Below are 15,552 nucleotides of genomic sequence, written 5' to 3' on the forward strand. Positions count from 1 at the left end.
TATAGACTATCATTAACACCTACGTATGTTCACAATATGCATTCTAATCCCCCCCAGTAAGTGTTTCACATAAAAATAAATACCTTCTACTACTTTGTGAGTTGGACTCACTAAGCACTTTTAAGGGGGAAGAGGTTGAAACCAGTCCCCGCAGACAGGAATCTGAGGGTGGTAAGCTGGAGTCAGGGGGTGAGACCAGCAGCCCAGCTGAAGTGCATGTACACTAATGCATGCAGTATGGGTAACAAACATGAGGAGCGGGAAGCCTTGTTACAGCAGGAAAGTTATGATGTAGTTGGCATCACAACAACGTGGTGGGATGACTCGCATGACTGGAGCACTGTACTTGAGGGCTGCAGGCTCTTCAGGAAAGACAGGAGAGGAAGAAAAGGTGGAGTGGTGGCCCTGTAGATCAGGGAGGCTCTAGACACCGGGGCACTACAGATTAAGGGTGATCAGGTTGAGTGCCTGTGTGTGAGAATTAGAGGGAAGGCCAACAAGGGTAACATCCTAGTTGGAAGCTGTTATAGACCACCCAACAGGGATGAAGAGGTTGCTGAATTATTTTATAGGCAAGTAGAGGCTGTCTCAAGATTGACAGACCTTGTTCTTATGGGTGATTTTAACCTGCTGGGAATTTAACACAGCAGAGAGAAGGCAGCCTAGAAGGTGCTTAGAGTGTATGGAGGATAACTCCTTATCACAGGTGCTGTGTGAGCCTACCAGGGATAAGGCTTAGCATGACTTTCTTTTTACCAATAGAGAGAGGCTGGTGGGAGATGTGGTGGTTGGAGGCTGTCTGGGGTCCTGTGACAAACTGAGTTTTCAACATGCACTCAAGTTAAGAGGGGCAGCAACAAAACCTGCACTCTGGACTTCTGGTGGGCAGACTTCAGGTTACTTAGGGAACTAAATACATAGAATACATAGAATACACCAGGTTGGAAGAGACCTTCAAGATCATCGCATCCAACCCATCAACCAATCCAACACCACCCAAACAACTAACCCACGGCACCAAGCACCCCATCAAGTCTTCTCCTGAAAACCTCCAGTGATGGCGACTCCACCACCTCCCCAGGCAGCCCATTCCAAGGGGCAATCACTCTTTCTGTATAGAACTTCTTCCTCACATCTAGCCTGAACCTCCCCTGGTGCAGCCTGAGACTGTGTCCTCTTGTTCTGGTATTGGCTGCCTGGGAGAAGAGAACAACATCCACCTGTCTACAACCTCCCTTCAGGTAGTTGTAGAGAGTAGTAAGGTCACCCCTGAGTCTCCTCTTCTCCAGGCTAAGCAACCCCAGCTCCCTCAGCCTCTCCTCACAGGGCTCGTGTTCCAAACCCCTCACCAACTTTGTTGCTCTTCTCTGGACTCGTTCCAGCAAGTCAACATCCTTCCTAAACTGAGGGGCCCAGAACTGGACACAGTACTCGAGGTGCGGCCTAGCCAGTGCAGTGTACAGGGGCAGAATGCCCTCCCTGCTCCTGCTGGCCACACTGTTCCTGATGCAGGCCAGGATGCCATTGGCCCTCTTAGCTGCTTGGGCACACTGCAGGCTCATGTTCAGTCTACCATCAACCAGCACCCCCAGGTCCCTCTCAGCCTGACTGCTCTCCAGCCACTCTGACCCCAGCCTGTAGCTCTGCATGGGGTTGTTGTGGCCAATGTGCAGAACCCGGCACTTGGATGTGTTAAATCTCATGCTGTTGGACTCTGCCCATCTGCCCAGCCTGTCGAGGTCCCTCTGCAGAGCCTCTCTATCCTCCAGCAGATCAGCTCCTGCCCCCAGCTTGGTGTCGTCAGCAAATTTACTGATGATGGACTCAATGTCCTCATCCAGATCATCAATAAAGATGTTAAAGAGCATGGGGCCCAGTACTGATCCCTGGGGCACACCACTGGTGACTGGCTGCCAGCTGGATGTGGCACCATTCACCACCACTCTCTGGGCTCGGCCCTCCAGCCAGTTCCTAACCCATCTCAGTGTGCTCCCATCCAAGCCATGGGCTAACATCTTGGCTAGGAGTTTGCTATGGGGAACGGTGTCAAAGGCCTTGCTGAGGTCCAGGTAGACTACATCCACAGGCCTGCCCACATCCACCAGGCGGGTCACCTGATCATAGAAGGAGATCAGGTTGGTCAGGCAGGACCTGCCCTTCCTAAATCCATCCTGGCTGGGCCTGATCCCTTGGCCATCCTCTAAGTGTTGTGTGATTGCACTCAGGATGACCTGTTCCATAATCTTTCCTGGCACTGAGGTCAGGAAACAGGCCTATAATTCCCTGAATCATCCAACCAGCCCTTCTTGTGGATGGGTACTACGTTGGCCAGCTTCCAGTCATCTGGGATCTCTCCAGTGAGCCAGGACTGATGAAAAATGATAGAGAGTGGCTTGGCCAGCTCATCTGCCAGCTCTCTCAGCACCCTAGGATGGATCCCATCTGGTCCCATGGACTTGTGGGGGTCTAAGCTTCTGAGGAGAGGTCCTATCACTTGCTCATGGAACACAGGGAAGCTATGCAGCTCCCTGGCTCCTTCTGCCAGCTCTGCAGGCCAGCTGTCTGGTAGACGTTCTTTCCTGCTAGTAAAAACTGAGGTAAAGAAGGTGTTAAGTACCTCTGCCTTTTCCTCATCCTGTGATACAACATTTCCCTCCATGTCAACCAAGGAGTGGAGGTTGTCCCTGCCCTTCCTCTTGCTATTAATATATTTATAGAAGGACTTTTTGTTGTCCTTCACAGCAGAGGCCAGTCTAAGCTCCAAATGTGCTTTTGCCTCCCTAATTTTCTTCCTACATGCCCTAGCAACATCTTTAAACATTCCATGGGTTGCCTCACCTTTCTTCCAAAGATTATACACCCTCTTTTTTTCCCTTAGTTCTATTAAAAGTTCATTACACAACCAGGCTGGCCGTCTACCCCGGCGGCTCCTCTTCCGGCACATTGGCACAGCCTGCTCCTGAGCCTTCATCAGTTCTTTCTTGAAGTAGGTTCAGCCCTCCTGGACCCCTTTATTTTTAAGGGCTTTCTCCCAAGGAAACCTCTGAATTATTTCCTTGAGCAACCTGAAGTCCGCCCTCCGGAGGTCCAGAGTGGAGGTCTTCTTGCTGCCCCTCTTAGTTTGACCAAATACCGAAAATTCAATTATCTCATGGTTACTGGCCCCTAAACACCCTCCGACCACCACATCACCCACCAGCCCTTCCCTGTTGGTGAAGAGGAGGTCAAGCATGGCCTTGCCCCTGGTAGGCTCACGCAGCACCTGGGATAAGAAGCTGTCCTCCATGCAGTCTAAGAACCTCCTAGACTGTCTCCTCTCTGCTGTGTTGAGATCCCAGCAGATGTCAGGCAGGTTGAAGTCGCCCATAAGGACAAGGTCAGGAGATCTTAAGACAGCCTTAAGCTGTCTATAGAACACTTCGTCGACATCATCCTCCTGGTTGGGTGGTCTATAACATACTCCAACCAGCATGTCTGCCCTACCGGTCTTCCCTCTAATTCTTGCCCACAAGCATTCAACCTGATCGTCCCTAATCTCCAGCTCAATGGCATCTAGTGCCTCCCTGATGTACAAGGCCACCCCTCCACCCCTTCTTCCTTGCCTGTCTCTCCTGAAGAGCCTGTAGGCATCAATTGCAGCACTCCAGTCATGTGAGCTATCCCACCACGTCTCTGTGATGGCAACTACGTCATAACTTTCCTGCTGCAACAAGGCTTCCAGCTCCTCTTGTTTGTTTCCCATGCTTCGTGCATTAGTGTACATGCACCTCAGCTGGGCTGCTGGTTTGGCCTCTGACCCTAGCTTACTGCCCCCACACTCTTGCCTGAGGGGACTAGTTTCAGCCCCTTCCCCCTTCAAAACTAGTTTAAAGCCCTGTCGATGAGAGCTGCCAGTTCCCTCCCCAGAATCTTTTTACCTTTGGGGGACAGGCCATTCTCATATACTGTGACCTTTCCCCTTCTTTGGGACAGATGTACTCCATCTGTTGCCAGGTGGCCTGGTGCAGTAGAAAGTTTACCAAGATCAAAAAAACCCAAAATTCTTTTGGCTGCACCAGCCTCTAAGCCACTTGTTAACTATAGCTGCTGTCCTGTTCCTTGTGGTATTCCCTCCTGCAACTAAGGGTATTGAGGAAAAAATTATTTGAGCACCTGACCCCTCAACCAGATCTCCCAGGGCCCTGAAATAATTTTTGATAGCCCTGGGAGTTCTGATTACAACATCATCATTCCCTATCTGCATAAGTAGCAAAGGATAATAGTCAGAGGGCTGTACCAGCCTGGGCAGCCTTCTGGTAACATCATTAATTTGGGCTCCAGGGAGACAACAGAGTTCCCCATGAGATGGGTCTGGCTGACAAATGGGGCCCTCCATTCCCCTCAGAAGTGAATCGCCAATAACAATTACCCTCTTTTAACTCAGAAGGTACCTTGGGAAATGGCCCTTACAAACAAAGGGGTCCAGGGAGGGCTGGACCTACTTTAAGAAAGAAATCTTGAAGGTGCAGGAACAGGCTGTGCCAATGTGCTGGAAGATGAGCCACCAGGGTAGATGGCCAGCCTGGATGGGCAATAAACTTCTGAGCAAATTAAGGGAAAAAAAGAGGGTGTATCATCTTGGGAAGAAAGGTGAGGCAACCCATAAAACATTTAAGGATGTTGCTAGGTCATATAGGAAAAAAAAAAAAATCAGAGAGACAAAAGCCCATTTAGAGCTTAGACTAGCTACTTCTGTGAAGTACAATAAAAAAAATGCTTTTATAAATATATTAATGGCAAAAGGAGGTGCAAGGACAACCTCCACTCCTTACTGGACATGGAGAGGAATATAGTAACTAAAGATGAGGAAGAGGTACTTAATACCTTCTTTGCCTCAATTTTTAATAGAAGGATAGATTGTCTTCTGCACAACTGGCCTCCTGAGCTGGCAGAGCAGTCAAAGAGCAGTACAGTTCCCGTGTAACCCAGGAGGAAGCATTTAGAGACCTGTTCAGCCACTTGGATCACAAGTCCATGAGACCAGATGGGATCCATCCAAGAGTATTGAGAAAGCTGGCAGATGAGCTGGACAAGCTGCTCTCCATCTTTTTGTCAACAGTCCTGGCTCACTGAAGAAGTTCCAGATGACTGGAAGCTGGCCAACATAATGCCCATCCACAAGAAGGGCCAGAAGGAGGAGCCAGGGAATTACAGGCCTGTCAGACTGACCTCAGTGCCAGGCAAGATTATGGAACAGGTCATCTTGAGTACAATCACACAGCATTTACAGGATAGCCAAGGGATCAGGCCCAGGCAACACGGATTTAGGAAGGACAGGTCCTGCTTGACCAACCTGATCTCCTTCTATGATCAGGTGACCTGGTGGATGTAGGGAAGGCTGTGGATGTAGTCTACCTGGACTTCAGCAAGGCCTTTGACACCATCCCCCATTTCAAGCTCCTGGCCAAGCTATCAGCCCACGGCTTGTATAGCAGCACTCTGGGCTGGGTTAGGAACTGGATGGAGGGCCATGCCCAGAGAGCGGTGGAGAATGGTGCCACATCCAGCTGGCAGCCAGTCACTAGTGGTGTCCCTTAGGGATCACTGTTGGGCCCCATCCTGTTCAATATCTTTACTGATGATCTGGATGAGGGGATTGAGTCCATCATCAGTAAATTTGCAGATGACATCCAGCTGGGGGCAGCTGTTGATCTGTTAGAGGATAGGAGAGCTCTGCAGAGGGACCTTGACAGCCTAGGCAGATAGTTGGAGTCCAATGGCATAAGATTTAAAATGCCATTCAAGTGCCAGGTTGTACACACTGACCACAACCCCATGCAGTGCTACAGGCTGGGGTCAGAGTGGCTGGAAAGGGGCCAGGCATAAAGGGATGTGGGGGTAGTGGTTGACAGTAGGTTGAACATGAGCCAGCAGTGTGCCCAGGCAGCTAAGAAGGCCAACAGCATCCTGGCCTGTATCAGAAATAGTGTGGCCTGCAGGAGCTGGGAAGTCATTCTGCCCCTGTATTCAGTGCTGGTTAGGCCACACCTTGAGTACTGTGTCCAGTTCTGGGCCCCTCGCTTTAAGAATGACATTAAGATGCTGTAGTGTGTCCAGAGAAGGGCAACAAGGCTGGTGAGAGGCCTTGAGCACAAGTCCTATGAGGAGAGGTTGAGGGAGCTGAGATTGCTTAGCCTGGAGAAGAGGCTCAGGGGAGACCTTCTTGCCATCTACAACTACCTGTAGGGTGTTTGTAGCCAGGTGGGTGTTGGTCTCTTCTCCCAGACAACCTGTGACAGAACAAGAGGACACAGTCTCCAAGCTGTGCCAGGGGAGGTTTAGGCTGGATGTTAGGAAGAAATTCCTCACAGAAAGAGTGATTGTCCATTGGAATGGGCTGCCCAGGGAGGTGGTGGAGTCACCATCACTGGAAGTGTTTAAAAAGAGACTGGATGAGGCACTTGGTGTCATGGTTTAGTTGATTAGATGGTGCTGGGTGATAGGTTGGACTTGATCTTGAAGATCTTTTCCAACCTGGTTAATTTTGTGTTCTGTACATTTCTTCATCAATGAGCTGTTACTGCATTTTCCTTAAACTGTCACCACACACTAGTACCAACCTGTGGGTAGCTAGGGACCGGTGATCGGAAGTTCTCATGCTGGACAGAAAGATAAGGTTTCTCTCTAGCCTATGGTACTCAGGCCATGATGTAAGCAGATGGATGTGACATTGTAACCCCAGGGTTATAAAAGGTGGTAACAACCAGCAATAAATGCCATTTGCCATCCACCACATTGGTGTCAGTGTGCAGATGGTCCGAGCAGCCTGGGTCTGGCTGCCGCATCCCCCATCCCTCCCCCGGACCAGGTCGTCTTGCCTACCACAAGCAATTAGCTTGTAAAAAAGCAACAAGTGGCGCTGAACCCGGGAAAATCCTTGGATTTGACAGAAGTCCACTGCTGCAGGGTGGACGCCCCCAGGACCAGCAAGAAATCGAGGATATAAGTTCTCAAGGACCAACAGAGGGAGGGGAACCCCTGTGACGGTCGTCTTGCGAAGAGTCGAATTCCCTGGAACCAACGACAATGGAGTCTCTTATGCAGGTCGTATCAGAATTGCACAGGCAGTGGGGTATTGATTGTAAATCTAAAGATTTTACTCTCGCTGTGACGAGGCTTTTACAACTTGGGTTCATTAGCCAGCCAGTAGATATCCTCCACCCGCAGGCATGGGACAAGTGCACTAAGGCGCTTGCTGACGAAGCAAAGTCTTCCAGATGTGGGAAAAATCTTAAGTCATGGGGGAGGGTTGAGGAGGCTTTACAGAAAGCCAGGCAAAAACAGGAAACCTGGAAAGCAGCAAGGGAGTATTTGAGAAATACTCCAAAGGTGGGAGTCAGGGCAGCTACGCAGACTCAGAGCCTCCCAGATGGCGATGATTCTGCAGAGCTCGAACAGCCGCGGGAGAGTGGCACACCCCCTCCGTCCCCACAACACCCAAGCACCAGCCCTTATAAGGACAATCAGGGGCACGCCCTGCCCTCCTGGGGTGAGTTAGCTGAGGATGTTAGGAGGGTGAAAGCTGGGGGGAGGCCACCGCCCTATGCACCCGAAGATGGCGCCGACAGACAAAGGGAAGGGCAGGGCAGGGATGCCTGGGGCGAGAAAAGAGAAGAGGCATTACAGCTATCAAGCATGCACTAGCGGGAGGGGGAGGAGAACAAGAAGGGGGAAAGCGGTGGGGGTGAGCCAAAATGGGAGGAGCGGCCCGTCCGCGAGAGAAGTGGATGGAATGGGGCATGAACGAGGGGCGGGGAGCCACCACCCCACCAAGCGGGAGGTGGGGCAAGCCAAGGGGGAAGGACCGACCCGCTCGCAAGGGGCGTGGGCGGGACCAGAGCCCGAGCAGGAGGCGGGATGGCCCAAGGGGGAGGGAACAGCCCACCCACAAGGGAACTAGGCGGGGCCGCAGCACAGCCAAACGCCACAGAGACCCAGAAGCAAGCAGTCGGTCAAGTTCTGGATCAGATACCACCCGTAGTGGGCGGAACAGGAGCATAACTAGTCAGTCAAGCTCTGGCTCGTGGAACGTATCAGACCCCGGTTGGTACAAGTGGTACTCATCAGAGTATAGCGCAGAAGAAGAGGAAACAAAGACAGGCAGAGTGAAAAATCAAAACATCCCCATCTATAACAAGGAAAAATTTCCCCTCACTGATTGGAGAAAAATAAAAATGGCATGTGCTGACTGGGCTGTGCACGCAGCGCCAGTTTGGCTCAATAGCCGGTCAGAACCGCTGCCTCGGGACAGCACCGCTCGCTTTGTGAGTTTCGGCTTGGCTTTTAGCCTTGCTTTTGGGGTTTAGCGGGTCGGGAGGACTCCTGGGGGGGGCAGGGATTGAGGCGAGCTCATGCTCTCGCAAGTGTGCACGGGAGCAAGTGCCTGACGTCAGTCGCGGGAGATTTAAATCCCGGTCAGGCTGTGCGCGCGGCGCCAGTTTGGCTTGATAGCCAGCCTATCGGCTGCTTGCAAAACAAAACAAAAAAAATTTTTTTCACTCATACACTGCACCATGGTCATTACTCGGACCAAGGGTAGAAAAACAGCATCTACCCAGACAGAGTTGTTTCTCCAGCATGCTGCAGTCCAGGCTGCCAGCTGCAGAGAGTGCTTCAGCCTGGCAGTTGGAATAGAGGGAGAGGGAGAGGACACCTGTGTCAGGTGTGAGCAGGTGAACTTTCTCCTCAGCCTAGTGGCTGAGCTGAAGGATGAAGTGGCCGAGCTGAAGGAGGAGGTGTCTAGGCTGAGGTCAATAAGGGAAAGCAAAAGGGAGTTAGATTTGTGGGAGAAGGCTCTGCAGATCTCCCCTGCTGAGGGACGGGCCCCTGGAAATGGAGACAGATGGACACAGGTCCCTGCCAAGGGTGCCAAGAGAAATCCACCCCAGCCCTCTCCTCCTCCTCCGCTGCCCTTGCATAATAAGTATGAGGCCCTGCAGGCCGAGGGCGGTGGGGATGAGAGGGCTGAGGAGCAGCCATCCAGAGCAGAGACCAAGGCCAAGCGGTCCCTGCTGGCTGTAATGACCAGCTCCGGAGAGCAGCCTAAGGCCAAGCCTAAGGCCAAGCAGTCCCCACGAGCTATAACGACCAGCTCCACGAAGAAAACGAGAAGGGTTATAGTTGTTAGGGACTCTCTCCTGGGGGGTACTGAGGGACCTATATGTCGTCCCGACCCATCCCACAGGGAGGTCTGCTCTCTACCCGGAGCGCGGGTAAGGGACATTGCAAGGGGAATGCCCAAGCTCATCAGTCCCTCTGACTATTACCCTCTGCTGGTAATACAGGCTGGGAGTGATGAGATCGACAGGAAGGGCACCAGGGCAATTAAGAAGGAGTTCAGGGCCCATGGACAATTGATTGATGGGGCAGGCGCGCAAGTGGTGTTCTGCTCAGTTCCCTCAGTGGCAGGGGAGTACACTGAGAGGAACGGGAGAACCCACACCATCAACAAGTGGCTCAGGGGATGGTGCCAGCAGAGGAACTTTGGTTTCTTTGATTGTGGGGCAACTTTTACGGCACCCAACCTGCTGGGTCCTGATGGGGTGCATTTATCTAGAAGGGGCAAGAGAGTCTTAGTACTAGAGTTGGCAGGGCTCATTAGGAGGGCTTTAAACTAGGTCTGAAGGGGGTGGGTGAAGATATTGGTCCCTCTGCAGGGGAAAGAGTAGGGCACAAGGTAGGGTCAACTGAGAGGTCGGGAGCCCAGCTGCAGTGCATGTACACCAATGCACGCAGCCTGGGCAATAAGCAAGAGGAGCTGGAGGTCCTAATCCACCAGGGCAACCATGATATAGTCACCATCTCAGAAACATGGTGGGATAACATGCATGATTGGAGTGCTACACTGGGGGGTTACAGGCTCTTTAGGAGGGATAGGCGAGGGAGAAGAGGAGGAGGGAGACACTTTCTGCCACAGAACTTGAGGTGGCAGATGAGGGAATTGAGAGCCTGTGGGTTAAAATCAGAGGGCAGCCTAACAAATCTGACATCCTGGTTGGAGTCTGTTATAGACCACCCAACCAGGATGACGAGGTTGATGAATTATTCTACAAACAACTGAAGGCTGTCTCAAGATCATCAGATCTCATCCTTGTGGGTGACTTCAACCTGCCGGATATCTGCTGGGAACTTAATTCAGCAGAGAGAAGGCAGTCCAGAAGATTCCTGGAGCGAATAGAGGACTGCTTCCTGATGCAGCTGTTAAGTGAGCCTTCCAGGGGACAGGCTCTGCTTGACCTGCTGTTCTCCAATAGGGAAGGGCTGGTGGGAGATGTGACTGTGGGAGGCTGCCTAGGGTGCAGTGATCACGAGATAGTGAAATTTTCAATATGCAGGGAGATAGGGAGGAGTACCAACAGAACCTTCACCTTGGACTTCCAGAGGGCAAACTTCAGCCTCTTTAAGAAACTTATTTGTAAAGTTCCCTGGGTACCAACCCTCATGAACCAAGGGGTCCAGGAGGGTTGGACCTACTTCAAAAAGGAGCTCTTGAAGGCACAGGAACTGGCGGTTCCCACGTGCCGAAAGATGAGCCGGAGGGGAAGGTGACCAGCCTGGATGAGCAAGCAGCTCCTGGAGGATTTAAGGGAAAAAAAGAGGCTGTATCACCTTTGGAAGGAGGGGGAGGCTTCTCCAGGTATGTTCAAGGAAGTGGTTAGATTATGTAGGAATAAAACTAGAAAGGCAAAGGCCCAGTTGGAACTGAAACTGGCCACCTCTGTGAAAGACAATAAAAAGCAATTTTACAAATATATCAACGCTAAAAAGAAGGGCAAGAAGAACCTGCACTCGTTATTGGACCTGGAGGGGAACACGGTGACTGAAGATGAGGAAAAGGCTGAGGTCCCGAACACCTTCTTTGCCTCGATGTTTAACAGCAAGGTAGGAGTCCAGGATGAGTGGCCTCCTGAGCTGGGTAATAGGGTCGGGGAGCAGTGTGATGCCCGCCCTGGAAATACATGAGGAATTAGTTTGGGACCTGCTGAGCCACTTGAATACTCACAAGTCCATGGGACCGGATGGGATCCACCCTAGGGTGCTGAGAGAGCTGGCAGATGAGCTGGCCAAGCCACTCTCCATCATTTTCCTCCAGTCCTGGCTCACTGGACAGGTCCCAGATGACTGGAAACTGGCCAATGTGGTCCCCATCCACAAGAAGGGATGGATGGAGGAACCCGGAAACTACAGACCAGTCAGCCTGACCTCAGTGCCAGGGAAAGTGATGGAACAGATTATCCTGGCAGCAATAACTGTGCACCTGAAGGATGGCCAAGGGCTCAGGTCCAGCCAACATGGATTTAGGAAGGGCAGGTCCTGCCTCTCCATCCTGATCTCCTTCTATGATCAGGTGACCCCTCTGGTGGACGTGGGGAGGCCTGTGGATGTAGTCTACCTGGACTTCAGCAAGGCCTTTGACACTGTGCCCCACAGTAAACTGCTGGCTAAGCTGTCAGCTCGTGGTTTGGACAGCAACACTCTGTGCTGGGTTAGGAACTGGCTGGAGGGCCGAGCCCAGAGAGTGGTGGTGAATGGTGCCACATCCAGCTGGCGACCAGTCACCAGTGGCGTCCCCCAGGGATCAGTGCTGGGCCCCATCCTCTTTAACATCTTCATTGATGATCTGGATGAGGGGGTTGAGTCAGTCATCAGCAAGTTTGCAGATAACACCAAGTTGGGAACATATGTTAGTCGGTTAGAGGGTGGAAAGGCTCTGCAGAGGGACCTCGACCGACTGGATAGATGGGCAGAGTCTAATGGCATGGCATTTAACAAGTCCAAGTGCCGGGTGCTGCACTTTGGCCACGGCAACCCCATGCAGAGCTACAGGCTGGGGTCAGAGTGGCTGGAGAGCTGCCAAACAGAGAGGGACCTGGGGGTGCTGATTGACACCCGCCTAAACATGAGCCAGCAGTGTGCTCAGGTGGCCAAGAGGGCCAATGGCATCCTGGCCTGTATTAGGAATAGTGGGGCCAGCAGGAGCACGGAGGTCATTGTGCCCCTGTACTCTGCATTGGTTAGGCCACACCTTGAGTACTGTGTCCAGTTCTGGGCCCCTCAATTTAGGAAGGACATTGAGATACTTGAGCGTGTCCAGAGAAGGGCAACTAGGCTGGTGAGAGGCCTTGAGCACAAGCCCTATGAGGAGAGGCTGAGGGAGCTGTGATTGTTTAGCCTGGAGAAGAGGAGGCTCAGGGGTGACCTCATTGCCCTCTACAACTACCTGAAAGGTGGTTGTAGACAGGAAGGGGTTGGTCTCTTCTCCCAGGCAACCAGCACCAGAACAAGGGGACACAGTCTCAAGCTGTGCCAGGGGAGGTTTAGACTCGAGGTGAGGAAAAAATTCTTCACTGAGCGAGTCATTCATCATTGGAATGGGCTGCCCAGGGAGGTGGTGGAGTCACCGTCCCTGGAGGTGTTCAAGGGCAGATTGGACGTGGCACTTGGTGCCATGGTCTAGTCGCGAGGTCTGCTGGGACAGGTTGGACTTGATGATCCTTGGGGTCTCTTCCAACCTTAGTTATACTGTGATACTGTGACTCCTGCTGATAACCTAGCAGTCCTGGTCCAGGTGGTAGACGGGGGTCAAAGGGCCTACTCACCAGTAAATCCCAAGGATGTGCAGGCGATTGTTAAAGCAATTGCAGACAAAGGGCTTAATTCTGCCATGGTCTCCACTCTCATAGATGGAGTTTTTGGGGGAGATGAATGCTTCCATTTGATATAAAGCAAGTCTGCAGAATGATTTTTAATGGGGCAGGGATGATCGTTTTTAAGCAAGAGTGGGAGGATAAGTGTGAAAGGCAGCTAGCCAGAATAACTGGGCCAGACCACCCACTTCATGGTTCTAATCTGCAGCGGCTAATGGGTACAGATCCAACAATGATTACCCCTCAGGCACAGGCTCAAGGCCTGCGAGCCCCTGAAGTTATGGCAACTACCCGTGCAGCTAGAGAGGCTATTCGCACAGTCTCTATGGCCATTGTCATGGTCCTCAATAAGGCAGGAGGAAAGTGAGAGCTTTACGCGGTTTGTGGATTGCCTCCATGCAGCTATTGGTTCCTCAGACCTGCCTGCAGAGGCCAAGGGTCCGCTCACAGAGGAATGCATATGCCAGCAGAGCAACTCAGTAACCAGAGGAATCTTACTGCCAGCAGCGGCGAACCTTGCAGACATGATTAAGCATGTTGTAAAAGAAGAACAGTTGGCCCTGATCCAGGTGGTAATGGCCACAATGGCCAATTTAATGGCATGTTTTAAATGCGGCCAGACAGGCCATGTTGTGGCAAACTGCCCTCAGCCGGAGGACCCATCAATGTTACCCCCCCCCGCGCAGAAACCAGTTCAGGGGACCGTGTTGGACCTGCGGAAAGAAGGGACATTTGGCTAAGGAGTGTAGATCCAAGGTTCAGGGAAACGGGAGGGGGAGGGGGTATCTGGGCCGCACACAGCCCCCTCCCACTTGGAATATAGGGCGGCCCAACTATGCCAACCCTGGACAGGGCAAAGCATTTACAAACCCGCTGTCCCCGAGGGAAACAGCCAGCTATATGGCCCAACCAGCAGCTCAGTTGATGGCCCAACCAATAGCCCAGCCAATGGGCCAACCAACAGCCCAGCCGAACCTGCCTACATTTCAGGAACAGCAGGAACCATCCCTTGGTGGTGAGACCCCAGGGTGGCCTTGGCAGTAAAATGTGACAGTCTGCCAGTAGTGTGGGGAACCTGCTCCCTCTACAGTGTCCCACATGACATCACCATTAGTGTTCCCTTTCTGATTGATACTGGAGCAGATATTACAGTAATCCCTGAGGCAAATTGGCCCCCACATTGGAAACTGGAGAAAGCCCCCATGGTGGGTGGAGTTGGGGGAGTATCCTGAGCCTGGAAGAGCACCCAATTGCTAGCAATTACACTCCACACTGAAAAGGGACCGGAGAAAACCATCACCCTTTTTCCATATGTCCTGCCATGTACCATGCCCCTGCTGGGGAGGGATGCTCTAGCTTTGCTAAAGATCAAGGTGACAAATATCATAGGGGCCGCTGCTGTGTACCCACTCCTACCAATCAGATTGACGTGGAAATTGTCTGACCCAGTGTGGGTTGAGCAGTGGCCCCTATCCAAGCCTTGAATGGATACTCTTCTTGAGATAGTTGACCATGAGTTACAACAAGGTCACTTAGAGCCTTCCACCAGCCCATGGAATACCCCAGTTTTTGTAATACCCAAACAATCTGGTGAGGGTTTTCACCTCCTTCATGACCTGCGTGAGGTAAATAAGAGAATCCAACCAATGGGACCTGTCCAAACACTGCTGCCCATGAACTCTATGATCCCAGAAGGACAACCTTGTGCTGTTGTTGATACTAAGGACTGTTTCTTTTCAATACCCCTGCATGAGGTGGACAGGGAGCGGTTTGCTTTTTCTGTTGTGTTCCCAAACAGCCAGCGTCCCAACCTATGCTTCCAGTGGAAAGTGCTGCCTCAAGAAATGGCCAACTCGCCCACCATCTGCCAGATCACAGTGGATCTGGCGTTGGCACCGGTCCGGAGCAGTGATCCAACTGCGACCATCATTCAATACATGGATGACATTCTGATCGCCGCACCATCAGGAAGCCAGGTAGACCTGCTGGTGTCAACAGTCTCAGAGATTCTCAAAGCAAGTGGGTTTGAAATCGCGAGTGCAAAAATCAAAAAAGGGCCATGTGTCAGCTTTTTGGGGGTGGGAATCACAAGCTTTTACGTAACACCCCCCAAGTGAAAATCCGTCGGGACATCAAAACACTCCATGACGCACAACAGCTAGTGGGATCCTTGCAGTGGCTCTGTAACATCATCCTGATCCCTCCTGAAACCATGGCCCCCCTGTATGATCTTCTAAAAGGAAAGAACCCCTGAGAACCAAAAACCCTGACAACAGAAACAATGACCTCCCTCGACTTCATCGAGCAACAGGTATCATCATGCACACTAGCCAGGTGGAACCCGGATGCACCACTCAATCTGTATGTACATTTCACAGAGGGCGGGGGAGTAGGGGCACTAGCCCAAGGGCCCCCTGACAAAGCTCAACCCATACAGTGGATAGTCCTGGGAAAAACCGTCACGTGCATTCTCTCCAGGAGTTGAATGCCTTGGTAAGCTCATCATGAAAGGCAGAAAACTTGCCCTGAGACATCTAGGCATTGAACCCACCAGGATATATCTACCCTTCCGCAAACAGCTCCCAATACAATCAGTGGTGATGTCAGAGTACCTAGCCATAGCCCTTGTCGGATTTGGTGGAGAAGTCCAGTACGCTGCAAAGGCCCCGTGGACTCAAATGCTAGCAGTGGTCGACATCGACCTCCCACAGAAGATCATGGACCAACCCCAACCGGGACCAACAGTCTTCACAGATGCATCTTCAACAACCTCAACCGCAGCAGCAGTATGGCAGTCAGGTGAGGAGTGGCACTGCACCAAAATGACTGACTGTGCTCTTTCAGTCCAACAGCTAGAAGCGACGGC

At 51.9% G+C, this 15,552-nt stretch overlaps 1 protein-coding gene across 4 annotated transcripts in view; it reads right to left on the minus strand.

The window, feature by feature from the left end:
* The window catches only part of PIK3C3 (phosphatidylinositol 3-kinase catalytic subunit type 3), a 90,679-nt gene that overhangs the window by 56,187 nt on the left and 18,940 nt on the right, over positions 1–15,552 (minus strand). The gene's annotated exons all lie outside the window — the stretch shown is intronic.

The sequence above is a fragment of the Dryobates pubescens genome, chromosome Z, assembly GCF_014839835.1.
Source record: "Dryobates pubescens isolate bDryPub1 chromosome Z, bDryPub1.pri, whole genome shotgun sequence".
NCBI lineage: Eukaryota > Metazoa > Chordata > Aves > Piciformes > Picidae > Dryobates > Dryobates pubescens.